At 38.1% G+C, this 21,681-nt stretch overlaps 4 long non-coding RNA genes across 4 annotated transcripts; all 4 read right to left on the bottom strand.

The window, feature by feature from the left end:
• Nucleotides 1–1,028: 1,028 nt before the first annotated feature.
• LOC135204393 (uncharacterized) lies at nucleotides 1,029–1,540 on the bottom strand. The gene is made up of 2 exons (XR_010312201.1): nucleotides 1,475–1,540; nucleotides 1,029–1,265 (listed from the first exon to the last, which is right to left on the bottom strand). It is a non-coding gene; the product is annotated as an uncharacterized LOC135204393 (long non-coding RNA).
• Nucleotides 1,541–4,013: 2,473 nt separating this feature from the next.
• On the bottom strand, nucleotides 4,014–4,567 carry LOC135204387 (uncharacterized). Its single transcript, XR_010312200.1, has 2 exons — nucleotides 4,502–4,567; nucleotides 4,014–4,293 (listed from the first exon to the last, which is right to left on the bottom strand). It is a non-coding gene; the product is annotated as an uncharacterized LOC135204387 (long non-coding RNA).
• A 2,239-nt stretch (nucleotides 4,568–6,806) lies between these two features.
• On the bottom strand, nucleotides 6,807–7,349 carry LOC135204379 (uncharacterized). The gene is made up of 2 exons (XR_010312199.1): nucleotides 7,293–7,349; nucleotides 6,807–7,082 (listed from the first exon to the last, which is right to left on the bottom strand). It is a non-coding gene; the product is annotated as an uncharacterized LOC135204379 (long non-coding RNA).
• Nucleotides 7,350–13,226: 5,877 nt separating this feature from the next.
• LOC135204374 (uncharacterized) lies at nucleotides 13,227–13,780 on the bottom strand. The gene is made up of 2 exons (XR_010312198.1): nucleotides 13,715–13,780; nucleotides 13,227–13,506 (listed from the first exon to the last, which is right to left on the bottom strand). It is a non-coding gene; the product is annotated as an uncharacterized LOC135204374 (long non-coding RNA).
• Between the last annotated feature and the right edge of the window lie 7,901 nt (nucleotides 13,781–21,681).

Below are 21,681 nucleotides of genomic sequence, written 5' to 3'. Positions count from 1 at the left end.
TCTTGAGTTTAAACGGATTCTCTCTGTTAAAACACAATTCCAGCCATACCAGAACGCAGTCTGAGTGACCATGATTTCCCAGAATTGTCATTTTGTTCAGACAGACAAGACAGCAGTCTCAGTACTGAGATTTTCTGTTAGAAACATGACACCACAATTAGTCAATGTACAACTTGTTTTTACGAAGTTATTGAAAGGTCTATTGTCTAATTCACTCTTGTAGGCTGTTTTGTTTCTGTTTTAAGTTTCAGTGTCGTTCAGATTTTCCAGCACACTTTATTTCGTGGATATGAAGTTCTGGTTAGAATTTCATGCATTGTTTACATTTTTTTGACATAACAGTGCCCCAAAGCACCACGAAGAGAGTGAAAAGGTGGCCACAGTGTAACTTCCTCTTCCGTAACTTCTACAAAAGACATCATGAATTTCAGTTTGATAATCTTACGTTGAATCATCTCACGAGAAAAATTCATTCATCGCCTTTACGTACATCGTGATCGAGAAGCAATTTACACAAAATCCTGTGGAAGGATTATTCAGTCAGTCAGTCAGTCAGAATGTTTAGTGAAGTTCTCATTCTATGGTGGAGGTTCTCCTTCTATCACTGCTTTTGAAACTGCTTTTACAAAGTTTTGGGTAATCTGGATTCTTCTAGACTCTGATGTGCTTTCTCTGTCGCTGTATGTTTCCTCAGTGGAAGGGAAAGAAAAGGTGTCTATTTGGGTTCTTTATACTTTCTTCACTTTCTTGTTTCTAGCCTCACTTTCTTTGCTAAAAGAGACTGACCAAGAATTTAGCAATTTCTGCCAGAGGTAGATTCAATCAAACTTTTGGTCAAATGACGATTCTACGAGAGATTTTTTTGTCCAAAAACACGCATAAAATTGATGTAAAAAGTTATTGAGAAGTTATTCTTGTTCAGAAAATATCCTGAAGGCCAAGCTATGACGCATGCAAAAGAGCATCAGCTGTATTGTGCTTTTAAACATCAGTATGTTGTACAAAATCTGGAGAAATTAAATCACACATTTTATCTGTAATTTATTGTGAAACCTAATTACAATGTAGCTTTTTAAGAGAAACATTTACCATCCGTAGCCTCCGTAACCACCATAGCCTCCATAGCCATAGCTGATGATGGGTCTGTAATAAGGCCTATAGTATCCACCACCGAGGAAGCCAGGATCAGCTTCAGGCTCCGGCATGGCCTCAGAGGATCCCAAGATGGCAAACAGGGCCACCAGAAGGAACAACATTGCGCCAATCTGCAATATGAGAGGGAATCATTGATTATCAGTTATTCAGAGGCTGGAAATCATCTTTAAGTCTTAATCTTGATTAATCTCAGCGCAATAACCTCTATACATAAAAATATATTCATATAAATTTAGATTAAATTCATGAATTTCCTCAGAGACATATTCATATATTGACTTGTGAATAAGAACTGGACCTGATGTGCTCATTGACTCACCACCTTCATATTGAAGAGCTGAGGTTGAGGAGTGTTCAGTCGACAGAGGCACTTGAGTGAGTGAATGTCCTGCCTTAGCAGTCACGTCTTATATACCAGCATCGAGCAAGCAAAAACTGGGCCTTGTTTCTGTGCCAACGAGAGCCACGGAAATATTGCTTTGTCATCGTGAGGGACAATATATAACCTTTTGTTGCTAATATAACAATGTTTTTGTATCAATGAATAAAAGAAGGTTGAGTTATAAATCTAGAAATTGTACTTGCGGAAGGGGACTACTGGCCAATATTTTTTTTTATTGCCTAAAATTGATTACATTCTCTCTCTCTCTCTCTCTCTCTCTCTCTCTCTCTCTCTCTCTTTCTCATTTCATTTTTATAAACATATAGGAATACCTTTGCTGCAAAATATCTAGACAACAAATAAGTTGTAAAGGAACATGTTACCTCAAAAGCAAGTGATTGCAATGAAGACTTTATCAACTTCTTTCCATCCCATCCCTATAGTTGATTGCTGTGTGTTTCTCTGTTTCCTTAATTGTTCAGACCACATTCTTGACTGATTCCTTCAGTTGATATTCTTCAAGTACAAGATGGTTCGAGCGACTGACGAGTGACGAGTCTTCCTGAGAATATTTTCAGTCAGGTTCTTTCTCTCTTATTCAAAGCATTCCTTCTTTTCTAATATTTTTTCTTATTGCAGTAATGATTTATTTCTTGACTGGTTTTCATAAATTTGTCTTTATATGATAATAAAGCTATAATATATATCATTTGATGAAAGTAGGTAAACATAAGAAAAAATTTCGTTAAAACATTCATAACACTTATCTTAGATGCTATGCACAATTTAGCTGGTCGAGTGGCATAGTAGTTAGTGTCGTGGAATGTCACTCAGGTTCTCGTCTCCCCCTGGGTAAGGAAAAATCACTGGCTGTGTATCATGATCTTTGGAAGCTTGAAATTCAAGTCAGACCCCTCTGTGATTGTTCCATGTGTATATGATTTATCTACTGAAATGATGATAATATTAATGAATATTTTAGTAAATAACAAAGTTCCTTTCAGAGGGAACATATCTCATTCATAAAAAACACTGGTTTCTTTCCTGAATTTTAAAACTTTGCCTTCATACCCAAGACTTGAGGATAGCAAATAGTTCCTCTAATCCCATTGCTCTGTCAGGAAATGATTTCTCGAATTTGCAATGATAATTCAGTGGATCAGTCAGTCTTTGCAAAACGGCTGGGTCTGATTAGTGCTTAGCAATCTGTGGCTTAGCAAAAGCTTAACTTGGCCTATTCTCATATGGCATATTCCCGAGTAAGAGCTTTGAGGACATTCGGCATCGTCTGGTTTCTTTCGTAAGAGCTTTCCGATGTCTTGTCTATTTCTGAACAGTCTGGAAAGTACCCATAAATGGAGAAGGATTAAATTTTCTTCAAAGCCTTGGACAGTTGGATATCATATACCACTTGCCAATCATTCTTGCGAGGGCTGGAACCTGGCACCTGGAACCTGCTTTTGTACGAAAAGTAATGGGTCACAACTATTTCAGGAATACTAACATAGTAAGCAAAGAATTATTATTATTACTAATATTATTCAGAAGATAAACCCTATTCATATGGAGGAAGCCCTACAAGGTCCATTAACTTGAAATTCAAGCTTCCAAAGAATATAGTGTGCATAATTGTCAATATAATTACATATGTTTATATGTAGTTACCGTGTGTGTAAAGCATTCAAAGGAGTAATGAACAGTACGCAATCCATTAGCCAAGTCTCCATCTTTTAGGTTTTAGTAGACATCATATCTGGAGGCTGGCGAATGCCATAGGCGTCTGCAGACTTTCAACAATGTATTGTATGGCATTAATTAATAGACAAGTTCACTTCGTTCAAAACTTCCCTCCCTACAAATGAAGGCGAATTGAGTATTCGAGTGTCTCAATCATAAGGGACAAATGCCTGGATTCTTCGAAGTGTCTCTCGCCTGTATGCTTCTTGGCTCAGTTCATCAGAAAGATCTACTCAGCATCACTCAAAAACAACCTTTATTTTCCATCTAATATATTTCTCATTCTATGATGTGTTCTCATTCTCTGAAGATGGTTCTGGTGACACAACTTTGGGCTTTTACAAACCTTTATGTGGTCTGGATTCTTCTGGGTTCCGCTATGCTTCTCAGTCACTACAACTTTCCCCAGTTCAAGGAAAAGGAAAGATGTCTATTGGGTTCTTTATACTTTCCTCGCTTTCTTCTTTCTTGCTCTATTGACCTAAAGGGACTGGCCAAGAGTTGGGCAACTTCAGCCATAGGAAGATTCATTCAAACTTTTCAATCTAACGATGATTATATGAGAGATTTTTTTTGTCCAAAATCACACATGAAATTGATGTAAAAAGCTTTTGAGATATTATTCTTGTTCAGAAAATGTTCTGAAGACCAAGCTATGACGCATGCAAATGAGCAACAACTGCATTGTGCTTTTAAAATCCAGTCTATTGTACAAATTCTGGAGAAATGAAAAAAGACATTTTATCTATAATTTATTGTGAAACCTAATTACAAAGTAGCTTCAGGAACATTTGAAGACTCTGAAGAATCTCTCTCGATGTCGTCATTAAGAGAAACCTTTACCATCCGTAGCCTCCGTAACCACCATAGCCTCCATAGCCATAGCTGATGATGGGTCTGTAATAAGGCCTATAGTATCCACCACCGAGGAAGCCAGGATCGGCTTCAGGTTCCGGCATGGCCTCAGAGGATCCCAAGATGGCAAACAGAGCCACCAGAAGCAACAACATTGAGCCAATCTGCAATATGAGAAGGAATAATCGATTATCAGTTATTCAGAGACTGAAAATCATCTTTAAGTCTTAATCTTGATTAATCTCAATGCAATAATCTTTATGTATAAATGTATATTAATTAAATTTAGATATAATTCATGAACTAACTCAGAGATGTTTTCATATATTGACTTGTGAATCAGAACTGGACCTGATGTTCTCATTGACTCACCACCTTCATATTGAAGAGCTGAGGTTGAGGAGTGTTCAGTCGACAGAGGCACTTGAGTGAGTGAATGTCCTGCCTTAGCAGTCACGCCTTATATACCAGCATCGAGCAAGCAAAAACTGGGCCTTGTTTCAGTGCCAACGAGAGCCACAAAAGCATTGCGTTGTCATCGTGAGGGACAGTGTATAACCTTTTGTTGTTAATATAACAATTTTTTTGTACCAATAAATAAAAGAAGACTTGAGTTATAAATCTAGAAATTGCGAAGAATTTACTGAAGAGGAACACTGACCAGTTCCTTCTTTAATTCTAAAATTTTATTGCTTCTCTCTCTCTCTCTCTCATCTCTCCTCCCTCTCTCTCTCTCTCTCTCTCTCTCTCTCTCTCCGTTTGTTTTTAGAAGCATTCTGCAGAATGAATCCCTTTCTTGTCATAATTTGTAACATTCCATAACATCAGTCATCTTTTTTATCCAATTATTTGGGCCTAGGGATGTTTAGCTTCTTGGGATTATTATTTTTATGTTACTGACACATATAATAGCACGCAGAAAAATATTACTACTATTATGAACTGCAAGCAAAACTTTTTTCTGTCATTTCTCACCATTGCCTTAAAAGTCATTTTATATCATATATTGCTAAAACCTTGGTCTCTATTTTTTCTTTTAATCGGTACAGTAGGTACAAGAAGTTTCGCTCGACTGACATTCTCTTCCTTAGAATATTCTCCGTCAAACTCTTTTGATCTTAATCAGAGCGAATATTCCTTCCTGTCTCATTTTTTCATATTGCATCGATGATTATTTGACTGGCTTTCATTGGCAAAGCGCCAATGTTGGTAAATTTATGTATGTGTAAAAATTTTCCGGTTAAAACTCATCCCTTACAACTTCATGAACACGCCTACATCAAAGCATTCACGCGGTTTGCAATGAACGATGTACATCCAGGTAATAATACCTGTTCAAAGGGCACATTTATGTTTCGCGAATTATACCAATTTCTCCTATGAATCTTGAAACCCAGAATGACTGAAGAGCATTTCCGCCCCGTAGACCCTACATTAAGGTATGAAATAGTTAGTCTTTACTAGTTGCTCTGGATCCTCAAGACTTGGGCGTTCAACCAAAAAACCTAAGAGTCAAGTCGATCAATCAGACATTACAAAGTGGCTGGGTTTGACTTAGTGATTAGCTATCCATTGCTTAGATAAGTCTTAGTGTAGTGTAGCGGTGATTATTCTTTATTAATTTAGTCCAAAGGAGGAACTCTGTTGTGGAGCTCTGGCATTTGCTGCGTACTGTCACATGAGATTTCTAAGGCATTCTATAATGCTGAAAATTTAGTGACGTATTTTTAAATGGCTAAGGATTCGTTCTTTTCATTGCCTGCGATACCATAGCTTTTGCCGAGATGCGCACGGACTAGCTACTTGTTCTTCTTGTGTGCGGTGGCACTAAGTCAAAGTGAACTTCCTTACCACGATGTAAATTTCCTTTTTCCTTGACTGTTGAAATCTTAAATACAAAAAGGTTCCAAAGACTTTAGTGGACAAATGGAACTGAAAATTTATAGGGTAATCTCAGGCACTGACACAATTTAGAAAAAAGTACAGTACTTTGCATATCTCTTGTCTCCATCACCTAAGGTTTGGCAGTCTGGAGACGTTTCATAATGCATTATATAACGTTGTATAGTGTATTTATTCTTTTTAAGACGTCACTCTCTCCTGTAAAAAAAATTTCTGTACTGGCGGGTCTCTCTGTCACACGGGACAAATGGCTGGTAACAGAGCAGTGTCTGTCTCTCGTCGTCCAGATTTACTTTTGTTTCATCTTAATTTATCCTCACATTTTGAAGTTTTCTCGTTTCCTATTGGACGTGCATCCTCTGTCACTGCTTTCAGAAAGCTCTGGGTAGTCTGTATTCTTCTTGTTTCTGCTGTGCTCCGGCTTCATTGTAACTTTCCCCAGTGAAAGGAGCTGGAAAGGTGTCAATTTGGGTTCTTTATACTTTCTTCACTTTCTTCTTTCTTACCTCACTTTCTTTGCTTGAAGAGGCTGACCAAGAATTGAGCAATTTCAGCCATAGGTAGATTCAATCAGACTTTTGGTCAAATAAAGATTCTACGAGAGATCTTTTGTCCAAAATCACACGTAAAATTGATGTAAAATGTTATTGAGAAATTATTCTTGTTCAGAAGATGTTCTGAAGGCCAAGCTATGATGCATGCAAATGAGCAACAGCTGCATTGTGCTTTTTAAAATCAGTCTATTGTACAAAATCTGGAGAAATTAAAGAAGACATTTTATCTGTAATTTATTGTGAAACCTAATTACATAGAAGCTTCAGGAACATTTCAAGAATCTAAAGAATGTCGACGTCGTCATTAAGAGAAACCTTTACCATCCGTAGCCTCCGTAACCACCATAGCCTCCATAGCCATAGCTGATGATGGGTCTGTAATAAGGCCTATAGTATCCACCACCGAGGAAGCCAGGATCGGCTTCAGGCTCCGGCATGGCCTCAGAGGATCCCAAGATGGCAAACAGAGCCACCAGAAGCAACAGCATTGAGCCAATCTGCAATACGAGAAGGAATCATCGATTACCAATTATTCAGAGACTGGAAATCATCTTCTTAGTCTTAATCTTCATTAATCTCAGTGTAATAGTCTTTATATATAAAAGCATATTCCTATAAATTTAGATATAATTCATGAACTGACTCAGAGAAGTATTCTCGTATTGACTTGTGAATCAGAACTGGACCTGATGAACTCATTGACTCACCACCTTCATATTGAAGAGCTGAGGTTGAGGAGTGTTCAGTCGACAGAGGCACTTGAGTGAGTGAATGTCCTACCTTAGCAGTCACGTCTTATATACCTGCATCGAGCAAGCAAAAACTGGGCCTGGTTTTGGTGCCAACGAGAGCCACGAAAACATTGCTTTGTCATCGTGAGGGTCATTCCATAACCTTCTGTTGAGATAACTTCAATAAAAAAACATTATTTTTTTATCTATCAGGAACCAGATGAAGATTCTTTTAAAGATACAGATCTGTAAATTGAGGAGATATTAGGGAAAGGTGAATTGACTGATGGTCTTTCCTCTCTATTTCGATTTTTTATGACTTAATCTTAGAATATCTGTCTTCTCTTGTCATAGGAATATAATCTCTCTCTCTATCTCTCTCTCTCTCTCTCTCTTTCTCTCTCTCTCTCTCTCTCTCTCTCATATTTTATTTGAGACATGCGTATTGGTAACTTCTCTGTAGAATCTTTGGACAATGAATAAGTCTCTTTGGAAGATGACTTTTCTAATCTTTTCCATTGGCAATTTATCTTATTCCTTGTTACTCAGGCATGGTGATGTGCGTCTCTTATTATTATCATCATCATTATGGGAGTAACAGATCCGTAGTTATGTATGAGTACATATATTCAATGATAAATCTCTACATAGAGCTTTCGGGGATCTGTTCAGTGCCTCTTTTACAGAAAGCTCTCAGTAGTGATTTATTTTAGATATATTTGTACCCTTACAAAGTGGTTTTGTTTCTTCATTCCAAGGGGCATGGTATTATTATTATTATTATTTTTTTTTTTTTTTTTTTTTTTTTTTTTTTTTTTTTTTTTTTTTGCTCTATCACAGTCCTCCAATTCGACTGGGTGGTATTTATAGTGTGGGGTTCCGGGTTGCATCCTGCCTCCTTAGAGTCATCACTTTTCTTACTATGTGTGCCGTTTCTAGGATCACACTCTTCTGCATGAGGCCCGGAGCTACTTCAGCCTCTAGTTTTTCCAGATTCCTTTTCAGGGATCTTGGCATCGTGCCTAGTGCTCCTATGATTATGGGTACAATTTCCACTGGCATATCCCATATCCTTCTTATTTCTATTTTCAGATCTTGATACTTATACATTTTTTCCCTCTCTTTCTCTTCAACTCTGGTGTCCCATGGTATTGCGACATCAATGAGAGATACTTTCTTCTTGACTTTGTCAATCAACGTCACGTCTGGTCTGTTTGCACGTATCACCCTATCCGTTCTGATACCATAGTCCCAGAGGATCTTTGCCTGATCGTTTTCTATCACTCCTTCAGGTTGGTGCTCGTACCACTTATTACTGCAAGGTAGCTGATGTTTCTTGCACAGGCTCCAGTGGAGGGCTTTTGCCACTGAATCATGCCTCTTTTTGTACTGGTTCTGTGCAAGTGCCGGGCATTCACTTGCTATGTGGTTTATGGTTTCATTTTTCGTATTGCACTTCCTACATATGGGAGAGATGTTATTTCCGTCTATCATACTTTGAACATATCTGGTTCTTAGGGCCTGATCTTGTGCCACTGTTATCATTCCTTCAGCTTCCTTCTTTAGCTCTCCCCTCTGAAGCCATTGCCAATTGTCATCGCTGGCTAGTTCTTTAGTCTGTCTCATGTATTGTCCGTGCATTGGTTTGTTGTGCCAGTCCTCTGTTCTTTCTGTCTTTCTCCTGTCTCTGTATATTTCTGGTCTTCGTCTACTTTTATTAGTCCCTTCTTCCCATGCACTCTTTAGCCACTCGTCTTCACTGGTTTTCAGATATTGCCCCAGTGCTCTGTTTTCGATGTTGACGCAGTCCTCTATACTTAGTAGTCCTCTCCCTCCTTCCTTTCGTGTTATGTATAGTCTGTCCGTATTTGCTCTTGTGTATTGTCATTTGTTTCCTGGTTTTCTGATCTATGCTGCGGAGTTCTGCCTTCGTCCATTCCACTATTCCTGCGCTGTATCTGATTACTGGCACTGCCCATGTGTTTATGGCTTTTATCATATTTCCGGCGTTGAGTTTTGACTTGAGTATCGCCTTGATCTCTGCATATATTCTTTTCCTGATCGTGTCCTTCATCTCTTGGTGTTTTATATCTCCTCCTTCCATTATTCCCAGGTATTTGTATCCTGTCTCATCTATGTGTTTGATGTTGCTCCCATCTGGTAGCTTTATCCCTTCAGTTCTCGTTACTTTGCCTTTTTGTATGTTGACTAAGGCGCATTTTTTTATTCCAAACTCCATCCTGATGTCCCCAGATACAATCCTTACAGTCTGGATTAGGGTATCTATTTCCTTGATGCTCTTACCATACAGCTTGATGTCGTCCATGAACATCAGATGGTTGATTTTGTTGCCTCTTTTCTTGAGTTGGTACCCGGCATCCATCTTCTGTAGTACTTTTGTCATGGGAATCATGGCTACTACGAAGAGTAGTGGGGACAGTGAGTCGCCCTGGAAGATCCCTCTCCTGATATTAACCTCTGCTAGTCTTTTTCCAGAGCTTGTAAGTATTGTATTCCAGTTGCGCATTGTATTTTTGAGGAAGCTGATGGTATTTTCCTCTGCCCCATATATTTTCAGGCATTCTATTAGCCATGTGTGTGGTATCATGTCGAAGGCTTTCTTATAGTCTATCCATGCCATGCTTAGGTTGGTTTTCCTTCTCCTACTGTTCTTCATTACCATTTTGTCTATCAGGAGCTGGTCTTTTGTGCCCCTACACTTCCTTCTGCAGCCTTTCTGTTGGTGGGGGTGGATGGTGTTTGTCTCCTCTAGGTAGTTGTATAGCCTTTCACTGATGATACCTGTTAGTAACTTCCACATTATTGGTAGGCAGGTGATAGGCCTGTAGTTACTGGCTATATTTCCCTTACTCTTGTCTTTTTGTACTAAGGATGTTCTTCCTGTGGTCATCCATTTGGGTGCTTGGTGATTTGAGATACAATGCTGGAGTTGTTCTGCTATTCGTGGGTGTAGGGCCTTGAAGTTTTTGAGCCAGTATCCATGGACTTCATCGGGACCTGGGGCTTTCCATTTGGCATTTTCTTTAGTTGGTGTTCTGACTGTGTCTCGTGATGTCGTGAATCTTTGTTTTATTCTCCTGTTTCTTCTTCCTTGACTTCCTGGAGCCATGTTGCATGTTTGTTGTGTGATACCGGATTGCTCCATATGTTTTCCCAGAGTCTCTTACTTGATTCGGCTTCAGGAATTTCTGGGTGGTTGTCTTCCCCTCTTAGTTGGCTGTATAGTCTTTTCTGGTTGGTTCCGAATAGTTTGTTCTGTTGGTATCCCTTATTCCTGTTCATGTACCGTTGGATCTTGTGTGCTTTGGCCTTAAGCCTCTGTTTTACATCTTCTATTGTGTTGTTTAGTCCCCTCTCTTGTACTTTGTATTTCTCGTTGAGTTCCTCCCTTGTTTCCTTGCTTCTTAGCCTTTTTTCTGCCATCTCTTTCAGTTTACTCAAGTCAGATCTCATCACCATGATTTGCTTTTCCAGGCGCCTTTTCCAAGGAGGTTGCTGTTTTGGTTTCTGTTGGGTTGGTTGTGACGGTGGTGTTGGTGTTCGAATCCACATCAGTTCTGCTACTAATCTTGCTCCTGCATATGTCAAGTTATTTGTTTCTGTGATACTGGTGGTGTGTATTAGGCCCATTATTTCATTGACCTCACTTGTTTTCTCCCTTAATTTCTTGTGTTGTAGGCTTTCATGGAGGGGATCTTTGTTCTCTCTGTATCTGGCTCCATCCATTGTCTAATCTTTTCTACCCATTCCGTCCTCTCTGTTACTTCGTCGGTGTTTCTTCGTGTGTCGTTGTTTGATACCTCATCCTCCCTGTCGTCTTCTGTGGGCATCGTCTCTCATTCGTCTTCGTGTAATTCGTTGTCGTGTGACATTTCCCTTTCCAGTTCTTCTCTTTCTGTTGGGGAGAGCCAGTTCTTTTTCTTTATGTTCCTTACTTGGTCTGCCAGCCTCTGCTCTGTTTGGGGGGTGTTATTCCTCTTATTCCAGATGTTGACCAATCTTCTTCTATATCCTCTCTCCGTCGGGTTGCTTCTGATGTAGCATCTCCATATTTCCTTATTTTCTTCTCTTGTCCATTTCTTCCTTTTTGCCTCTGTAGCTCCAATCTCAGGCTGTTCATTACTGTCGTTGTGGTGATCAGTTGCTGGATGACGACCTCCAAGTACCTGACCGTCTTCCCCTACAATTGGGTTGAATACCTGGTTGCCGGACGAAGCTCCTCTGTTGCCAGAGGTTCCATTTACGTCGTTGTCGTTTATTCCATCATTTCTTTCCATCATTGCTGAGTTTTGCTATTTAACCCATAGCTGGACCCTACCCCATCAGGGATAGGTACTCATTTACAGCTGAGTAGACTGAGGAAATTATGGTAAGATCCTTTCCCAAGGAATCAACGCCGAGGAGAGCGGTCACCCATCCAACGACTGACCAGCCCCAATGTTGCCTTAACTTGACTTAAGTCTATTGACGACCTAACCCACTCCTCCACGGCGCCACACATTATTATTATTATTATTATTATTATTATTATTATTATTATTATTATTATTATTATTATTATTATTATTATTGTTGTTGTTGTTGTTGTTGTTGTTGTTGTTGTTGCTATTGATCAAATATCTATGTCAAAATATTATTATTATTTTATGAGAATTATGACACTTTTTCCACTACCCTTTGAAGAGTTACAGCACATCCCATTCTGGGAACTTCTTCATACACAGGAAGCAAAGAGCACAATTATTTATTGTTCAGATTGTGGTAACCAGTCACGGTGCTCAATGATTAGTGGCTAAACTGAGGTGCAGCAATGGATGTTCACTACAGATGCTCTTGGACTTGGATTCTATTCTCTGGGCTTTCAGAGTTGTCCTTTCCTGTCAGAAATATTCTCCTCATACATGTGTCATTATTCTTGCAAATGACATATCTTTGATAAACGACTGACTTTAGCTACTCTGCAAGGTTGCTGCTAACTGTTATGTAAAATTCTATGGCTTCCTCTGTATTTTTTAGATGAATGAACCAACCTCATAGTTATTAACAGAGGTGAAATAAATAAGCTTCTTGAGCGATGGTTTCTTGTGTGTTTATATCATGACTACTTGAATATTAGCATACGTCATTACCTGAAGGAATGATATCTGAGAGATAGTGTCTCCGGGTGTGAATACGTCTTTAGGGATGAGATTGCTAACCCCAAGGTCTTTTTTTTTTACCCTGCTGATGATGAGATTGAATCCCAGGTGAGGAGTGTATGATAAGGACACTTTCTGTTAAGACAATTTGAATCTCTGTGAGTTAGGATTCTGTATTGGGTTTCAGCCAGATTTTCCAGATCAGTTTACTTCGTGGATCAGAAGTTCCAGTTTCATTTCCTTGCATTTTTTTACATTTTTTTTTTTACATAACGGTGACCCAAAGCACCACAAAGAAAGTGAAAAGGTGGTCACAAAATAACTTTCTCTTCCGTAACTTCTACAGGAGACATCATGAATTTCAGTTTGATAATCTTACATTGAATAATCTCCTGCGAAAAATTCATTCATAGCCTTAACGTACATTGTGATCAAAAGGTGTCTCTTTAGGATCACTATACTTTCGTCACTTTCTTCTTTCTTGTCTCACTTTCTTTGCTTAGAGACTGACCAAGAATTAGGCAATTTCAGCCATAGGTAGATTCAATCAAACTTTTGGTCAAATGACGATTCTACGGGAGATTTTTTCCTTCAAATACACATAAAGTTGGTGTAAACAGTTATTGAAAAGTTATTCTTGTTCAGAAAATGTTCTAAAGGCCAAGTTATGATGCATGCAAATGAGCATCAGCTACATTGTGCTCTTAAAAATCAGTATATTGTACAAAATCTGGAGAAATAAAAGAAGATATTTTATCTTTAATTTATTGTGAAACCTAATTACAAAGTAGCTTCAAGAACATTTGAAGAATCTGAAGAATCTTTCTCGACGTAGTCATTAAGAGAAACATTTACCATCCATAGCCTCCGTAACCACCATAGCCTCCATAGCCATAGCTGATGATGGGTCTGTAATAAGGCCTATAGTATCCACCACCCAGGAAGCCAGGGTCAGCTTCAGGCTCCGGCATGGCCTCAGAGGATCCCAAGATGGCAAACAGAGCCACCAGAAGCAACAGCATTGAGCCAATCTGCAATATGAGAAAGAATCGTCGATTCTCAGTTATTCAGAGACTGGAAATCATCTTCTAAGTCTTAATCTTCATTAATCTCAGTGCAATAATCTATATTTATAAAAACATTCATATAAATTTAGATATAATTCATGAATTTACTCAGAAACATATTCATATATTGATTTGTAAATCAGAACTGGACCTAATGTGCTCATTGACTCACCACCTTCATATTGAAGAGCTGAGGTTGAGGAGTGATCAGTCGACAGAGGCACTTGAGTGAGTGAATGTCCTGCCTTAGCAGTCACGTCTTATATACCAGCATCGAGCAAGCAAAAACTGGGCCTGGTTTCAGTGCCAACGAGAGCCACGGAAACATTGCTTTGTCATCGTGAGGGACAATCTATAACCTTTTGTTGTTAATATAACCATATTTTTGTACCTATGAATGAAAGAAGACTAGAAATTGCGAAGAATTTCCTGAAGAGGAACACTGACCAACGTCCTTTTATTCCTAAAATTTTATTGCTTCTCTCTCTCTCTCTCTCTCTCTCTCTCCCTCTCTCTCTCTCTCTCTCGTCTCTCTCTCAATCTCTCTCTCTCTCTCTCCTTTTGTTTTTAGAAGCATTCTGCAGAATGAATCCCTTTTTTGTCATAATTTGTAACATTCCATAACATCAGTCATCTTTTGTATCCAATTACTGGGGCCTGGGGATATGTTTTGCTTCTTAAGATTATTATTTTTATTGCTGACACACGTAACAGCACGTAGAAAAACATCACTTCTATGCTATTATGAATTACAAGCAAATATTTATGCTGCCATTTATCTCCATTTCCTTAAAAATAATTTCATATCATATATTGCTAAAACCTTGGTCTCTATTTTTTCTTTTAATCGGTACAGTAGGTACAAGAAGTTTCGCTCGACTGACATTCTCTTCCTTTGAATATTCTTCGTCAAACTCTTCTGATCTTATTTAGAACCTTCCTTCCTGATCTTTTCACATTGCATCAATGATTAGTTTACTGACTTTCACTGATGCAGCACCAATGTTGATAAATTTATGGATGTCTGAAAATTTTATGGATTTAAAACTAATCGCTCAGCACTTCATGAACACGCTTACTTCAAAGCATTCATGCGGGTTGTACACAAGGTGCAATGAACGATGTACATCCAGGTAATAATACAGCCAAGGAGGTAAATTACAGATATACAGATACCTGTTCAAAGGGCACATTTGTGTTTCGCGAATCATACCAATTTCTCCTATGAATATTGAAACCCAGAAAGACTGAAGAACATATCCGCCCAGTGAACCCTAGATTAATGTATGAAATAGTTAGTATTTACCAGTTGTTCTGAATCCTCAAGACTTGGGCCTTCGACCAAAAGAACATAAGAGTTAAGTCGATCAATCAGGTTTTCTGATCTATGCTGCAGAGTTCTGCCTTCGTCCATTCCACTATTCATGCGCTGTATCTGATTACTGTCACTGCCCATGTGTTTATGGCTTTTATCATATTTCCGGCATTGAGTTTTGACTTGAGTATCGCCTTGAGTCTCTGCATATATTCTTTCCTGATCGTGTCCTTCATCTCTTGGTGTTTTATATCCCCTCCTTCCATTATTCCCAAGTATTTGTATCCAGTCTCATCTATGTGTTTGATGTTGCTTCCATCTGCTAGCTTTATCCCTTCAGTTCTCGTTACTTTGCCTTTTTGTATGTTGACTAAGACACATTTTTCTATTCCAAACTCCATCCTGATGTCCCCAGATACAATCCTTACAGTCTGGATTAGGGTATCTATTTCCTTGATGCTCTTACCATACAGCTTGATGTCGTCCATGAACATCAGATGGTTGATTCTCTTGCCTCTTTTCTTGCGTTGGTACCCGGCATCCATCTTCTGTAGTACTTTTGTCATGGGAATCATGGCTACTACGAAGAGTAGTGGGGACAGTGAGTCGCCCTGGAAGATCCATCTCCTGATATTAACCTCTGCTAGTCTTATTCCTGAGCTTGTAAGTATTGTATTCCAGTTAAGCATTGTATTTTTGAGGAAGCTGATGGTGTTTTTCCTCTGCCCCATATATTTTCAGGCATTCTATTAGCCATGTGTGTGGTATCATGTCGAAGGCCTTCTTATAGTCTATCCATGCCATGCTTAGGTTGGTTTTCCTTTTCCTATTGTTCTTCATTACCATTTTGTCTATCAGGAGCTGGTCTTTTGTGCCCTTCTGCAGCCTTTCTGTTGGTGGGGTATGGTGTTTGTCTCCTCTGGGTAGTTGTATAGCCTTTCACTGATGATACCTGTTAGTAACTTCCACATTATTGGTAGGCAGGTAATAGGCCTGTAGTTACTGGCTATATTTCCCTCACTCTTGTCTTTTTGTACTAAGGATTTTCATCCTGTGGATGCATGGTGATTTGTGATACAATGCTGGAGTTGTTCTGCTATTCGTGGGTGTAGGGCCTTGAAGTATTTGAGCCAGTATCCATGGACTTCATCGGGACCTGGGGCTTTCCAGTTTGGCATTTTCTTTAGTTAGTGTCTGACTGTGTCTGTCGTGATCTCTGTGAATCTTTGTTTTATTCTCCCTGTTTCTTTTTCCTTGACTTCCTGGAGCCATGTTGCATGTTTGTTGTGTGATACCGGATTGCTCCATATGTTTTCCCAGTCTCTTACTTGGCTCGGCTTCAGGAATTTCTTGGTGGTTGTCTTCCCCACTTAGTTGGCTGTATAGTCTTTTCTGGTTGGTTCCGAATAGTTTGTTCTGTTGGTATCCCTTATTCCTGTTCATGTACCGTTGGATCTTGTGTGCTTTGGCCTTAAGCCTCTGTTTTACATCTGCTATTGTGTTGTTTAGTCCCCTCTCTTGTACTTTGTATTTCTCGTTGAGTTCCTTCCTTGTTTTCTTGCTTCTTAGCCTTTTTTCTGCCATTATTATTATTATTATTATTATTATTATTATTATTATTATTATTATTATTATTATTATTATTATTTGCTGAAAGAAGACCTTCATTACTACAGGCATGTATTGTTTGAAAATAATGGCTATTTCAGCCGCGTTTTTTTCGTTTAGAAGTTTCTCTATTCTTCTTATCACTGACTTTCCTTCTGTACTCAAATTAGCTACTAAAACGCCAAATGGGGGATTCATGTCAAGAACGTGGTATTTGTCAAATTGAATATATTATACAAAATGCAATACAAATTGGATCTCAAGCCTAGTCGACAAAAGATACTAAATGAAGGTGTTCTTCCAGCATATTATTATTATTATTATTATTATTATTATTATTATTATTATTATTATTATTATTATTATTATTATATATTTTATTATTATTATTATATATTATTATTATTATTATTATTATTATTATTATTATTATTATTATTATTATTATTACTATTATTCAATCTTTATGAAAGTTCATCAGGAGATATGATGCCCAGACAAAAATAACTTGGCCTTTTGCCTACAGTGTGGGTAAGGTCCCTAACTAGACTCCGTCCTACCAGGAAAGAATGACATCCAAAGCAATGTATGTGGTATTTGTATACAAAATGTACTTGATCACGACTCGACTGTCGTGGAGACTAACCTTCCAGAAATACTAGTCTTATGACAGGAACCACAGATGGCTCTGTCTCGAAGGTGTTTTTAATTCTTTGGGAAAATTCATGAACAAGTTTGAATCATGAGGAACCACTTAACTTACCTACTACCTTAAAGCAGTGTCACAGCTATCAGAACTCTGTATAATTTTCTTAAACATCCCATGAATTACCTTTTGTATACGTATTTGTTTGCCAGACTTTTATTTTTAAAATAACTTACAGAAAAACCAAGTAATCTAATGTCAAACATATTTCAGATATCTTAAAATGAAACTAGAATATTAAAAACCAAAACTCTACAAAATACAAGGTCAAATGGCACTGATTCTGAAAGAGAGTGCCACAGACGTTGCCTATGGTTGCCTCAGGATTGTCATGAACTTTGTATTGGCTAGGTCATCCCAGTGAACATTTGTATAAGAAAATTATGTCAGAAGTCTTCATTTAATTATTATCAGTATCTATTCTAATCTTACTATAATGGGCGTAATGTCTGTCAGTCCGTCTGTCATTCAATCACGGCCAAACGGCTGGTCCGATGAGCATGAAACTTGGCAGGGTTATAGTGGGGACCCAGAAGATGGTTTATTATGGGGATTCATTCTACCTCCCCCGCCCCCCTCCTTCGACGGGGGTGGGGGTGAGAAGGGATTCCCTGAAACGGAGCTGGTTATGCCCGTAGACTTAGTTACTTTACGAATTTCTGTATAGGTATGTTTGCTAGTATATAAGAATGGCTGCCACTGTAATGGTTACATTAGTTAGGTTGCCTTTACTTAAGAAAAAAAATAATAATAATAAAATTTAAAAAAAAAAACGAGAACCACAAGTAGTGGTACACACTAGGCTTCTTATTACCCTGGGGATCTTACTACAATTTTTTAAAAGTGGTAAGTCCAGATAGATAAAACTTCAAATAATGTAACCATCAGTTAGTGTGCATAAGTACAGGGTGTCCATAAAGTCCCAGTACCATTACAAGTATTTATTGCTCAGAATGGTACTGGGACTTTATGGACGCCCTGTATAAATACCTTGCTTTCGTATAGCAAACCAAGATATAGAGAAATTATATTTTCTAGTAGAGGCTGTTATTTAGATGATGGGATCTGTTATTTGGGTAACAGGACGTCAAATTAAAGCCCAAATAGGAGAAAAAATTGAAAAAACTTGCACTCGCTTTGCAGCTGACCAAGGCGTGCGCACAAAAAAAAAAGCTACCTATTCACGTGGGGTATTCATTGACCTTCATCTTTTTTAATCTAAAACGATGGCTTTCATAGTATCATTAATAACTTAGAATATAGAAAAATAATAAAATCTGGTTCTAAGCGGTACAATTGTGATGGAGTAGTAAATTATTAAGTTTTTTTTTTTACGAAAAAATTTATTTAAGCTTTTTGAAGACTTACCACAGTTTATTTTTTCCAATGTGCATATTTAGTCTGGGTATTGTGCTAGCTTTGGGATAAAAGCAATTCTTTTTTTTTATTCTCTTTCAATATTGTCTAAAGTCTAGTATCTTCCCTTAAAAATTACTGTATTACTATGTATGTATGTATGTATGTATGTATGTATGTATGTATGTATATATTAGCAGACACACAATCGTCCCTTTCTTGGCAAAGTGTTGAATACGCATTTTTTTTCACATTTTTTGAGTGATCTTGCATCGACGGTGATTTATCATTGACTTCTTGTTTCAGCAAAGCATCAGATGGTGAGAGAGAGAGAGAGAGAGAGAGAGAGAGAGAGAGAGAGAGAAGAGAGAGAGAGACTCATTTGGTTTTTGTTCAAACAATAGGCCAGTGACTAAATCTCCTTTGATGCAGATAACTCCAAAAAACGTTTGTATAATCTACACCGCCGAAAAAGGGACATGTGTACGTAAATACATACATACATACACACATATTAGTACATTATTATTTAATAGACGATACTAGGCTTCAAACAATATTGACCAAGAATCAAAACCAAAGACGAATTACTCTCATCCAAAAGTTAGCACAATTACCAACAGGTCGTCAAAGCTTCAATTCTTTTTCTTAACAAAGAAAAATGACTTAACATTGAACGTACTAATTACCAGGATCACGACTGGTTTTTCTACAACTATACCTCAGCAACTGTGTGGATATTGCCAACTATCATTTTCATCACTTTATCTCGTGTATCTAATTTGTGTGTGTCTGTTGTAACGCCTCTACTTTGCATATTCCAAGTACTTGGCCTTGTGGTGAAAATAAAGATTATTATTATTATCATTATTTTATTTTTTATTTTTTTTGCTCTATCACAGTCCTCCAATTCGACTGGGTGGTATTTATAGTGTGGGGTTCCGGGTTGCATCCTGCCTCCTTAGGAGTCCATCACTTTTCTTACTATGTGCGCCGTTTCTAGGATCACACTCTTCTGCATGAGTCCTGGAGCTACTTCAGCCTCTAGTTTTTCTAGATTCCTTTTCAGGGATCTTGGGATCGTACCTAGTGTTCCTATGATTATGGGTACAATTTCCACTGGCATATCCCATATCCTTCTTATTTCTATTTTCAGATCTTGATACTTATCCACTTTTTCCCTCTCTTTCTCTTCAACTCTGGTGTCCCATGGTATTGCGACATCAATGAGTGATACTTTCTTCTTGACTTTGTCAATCAACGTCACGTCTGGTCTATTTGCACGTATCACCCTATCTGTTCTGATACTATAGTCCCAGAGGATCTTTGCCTGATCGTTTTCTATCACTCCTTCAGGTTGGTGCTCGTACCACTTATTACTGCAAGGTAGCTGATGTTTCTTGCACAGGCTCCAGTGGAGGGCTTTTGCCACTGAATCATACCTCTTTTTGAACTGGTTCTGTGCAAGTGCCGGACATTCGCTTGCTATGTGGTTTATGGTTTCATTTTTCGTATTGCACTTCCTACATATGGGAGAGATGTTATTTCCGTCTATCGTTCTTTGAACATATCTGGTTCTTAGGGCCTGGTCTTGTGCCGCTGTTATCATTCCTTCAGTTTCCTTCTTGAGCTCTCCCCTCTGTAGCCATTGCCACGTGTCATCGCTGGCTAGTTCTTTAGTCTGTCTCATGTATTGTCCGTGCATTGGTTTCTTGTGCCAGTCCTCTGTTCTGTCAGTCATTCTCCTGTCTCTGTATATTTCTGGGTCTTCGTCTACTTTTATTAGTCCTTCTTCCCATGCACTCTTTAGCCACTCGTCTTCACTGGTTTTCAGATATTATTGTTATATATTCCTAGTATTCAGAGGCTGTCATCTAGATTAAAGACCAAAATTCAAAAGAAAAATACAAAAAAAAAAACTTGTCCTGGCCTCCATGCTAACCAGAGGCACACACTCAAAGACACACACACACACACACACACACACACACACACACGCACACACACACACACACTAACACACAAAAACACCTAGCATTCACGTGGGTATTCCAGTGACCTTCAGCTGCTGAAAAAATCTAAGTGAGTGCCCTTCAAAGTTATTAATGACCCTTTGAAGGGCACTCACTTAGAATTTTTCAGCAGCTGAAGGTCACTGGAATACCCACGTGAATGCTAGGTGTTTTTGTGTGTTAGAGTGTGTGTGTGTGTGTGTCTTTGAGTGTGTGCCTCTGGTTAGCATGGAGGCCAGGACAAGTTTTTTTTTTTTTGTATTTTTCTTTTGAATTTTTGTCTTTAATCTAGATGACAGCCTCTGAATACTAGGAATATATAATAATAATAATAATAATAATAATAATAATAATAATAATAATAATAATAATAATAATAATAACCAAACAAAAACTTCTTTCAGTTTTCTTCTGAAGATTGAAAAAGAAACCCACAAATTCACTTTGTAACTTGTTTACTTCTAAGTATTTACATTTAGTTTTTACTCCACACTCGAGTACTTTCAGGCCCTTCTGTGGCCCATTCTCAAGGGATGTTTGGGATGTTAGCCTGGGTCAAGGCCCAGCAGACTGCTGGGCCTTGACCCAAGCTAACATCCCAAACATCCCTTGAGAATGGGCCACAGAAGGGCCTGAAAGTACTCGAGTGTGGAGTAAAAACTAAATGTAAATACTTAGAAGTAAACAAGTTACAAAGTGAATTTGTGGGTTTCTTTTTCAATAATAATATAATAATAATAATAATAATAATAATAATAATAATAATAATAATAAAATAATAATAATAATAATAATAATAATAATAATAATGATAATAATCCAAACAAAAACTTCTTTCAGTTTTCTTCTGAAGATTGAAAAAGAAACCCACAAATTCACTTTGTAACTTGTTACTTCTAAGTATTTACATTTAGTTTTTACTCCACACTCGAGTACTTTCAGGCCCTTCTGTGGCCCATTCTCAAGGGATGTTTGGGATGTTAGCCTGGGTCAAGGCCCAGCAGACTGCTGGGCCTTGACCCAAGCTAATATCCCAAACATCCCTTGAGAATGGGCCACGGAAGGGCCTCCTGAAAGTACTCGAGTGTCGAGTAAAAACTAATGTAAATACTTAGAAGTAAACAAGTTACAAAGTGAATTTG

This window comes from Macrobrachium nipponense, chromosome 24 (genome assembly GCF_015104395.2).
Source record: "Macrobrachium nipponense isolate FS-2020 chromosome 24, ASM1510439v2, whole genome shotgun sequence".
NCBI lineage: Eukaryota > Metazoa > Arthropoda > Malacostraca > Decapoda > Palaemonidae > Macrobrachium > Macrobrachium nipponense.
Note: the sequence above shows the minus strand (reverse complement) of the source record. Positions and strands in the feature narration are given on the sequence as shown.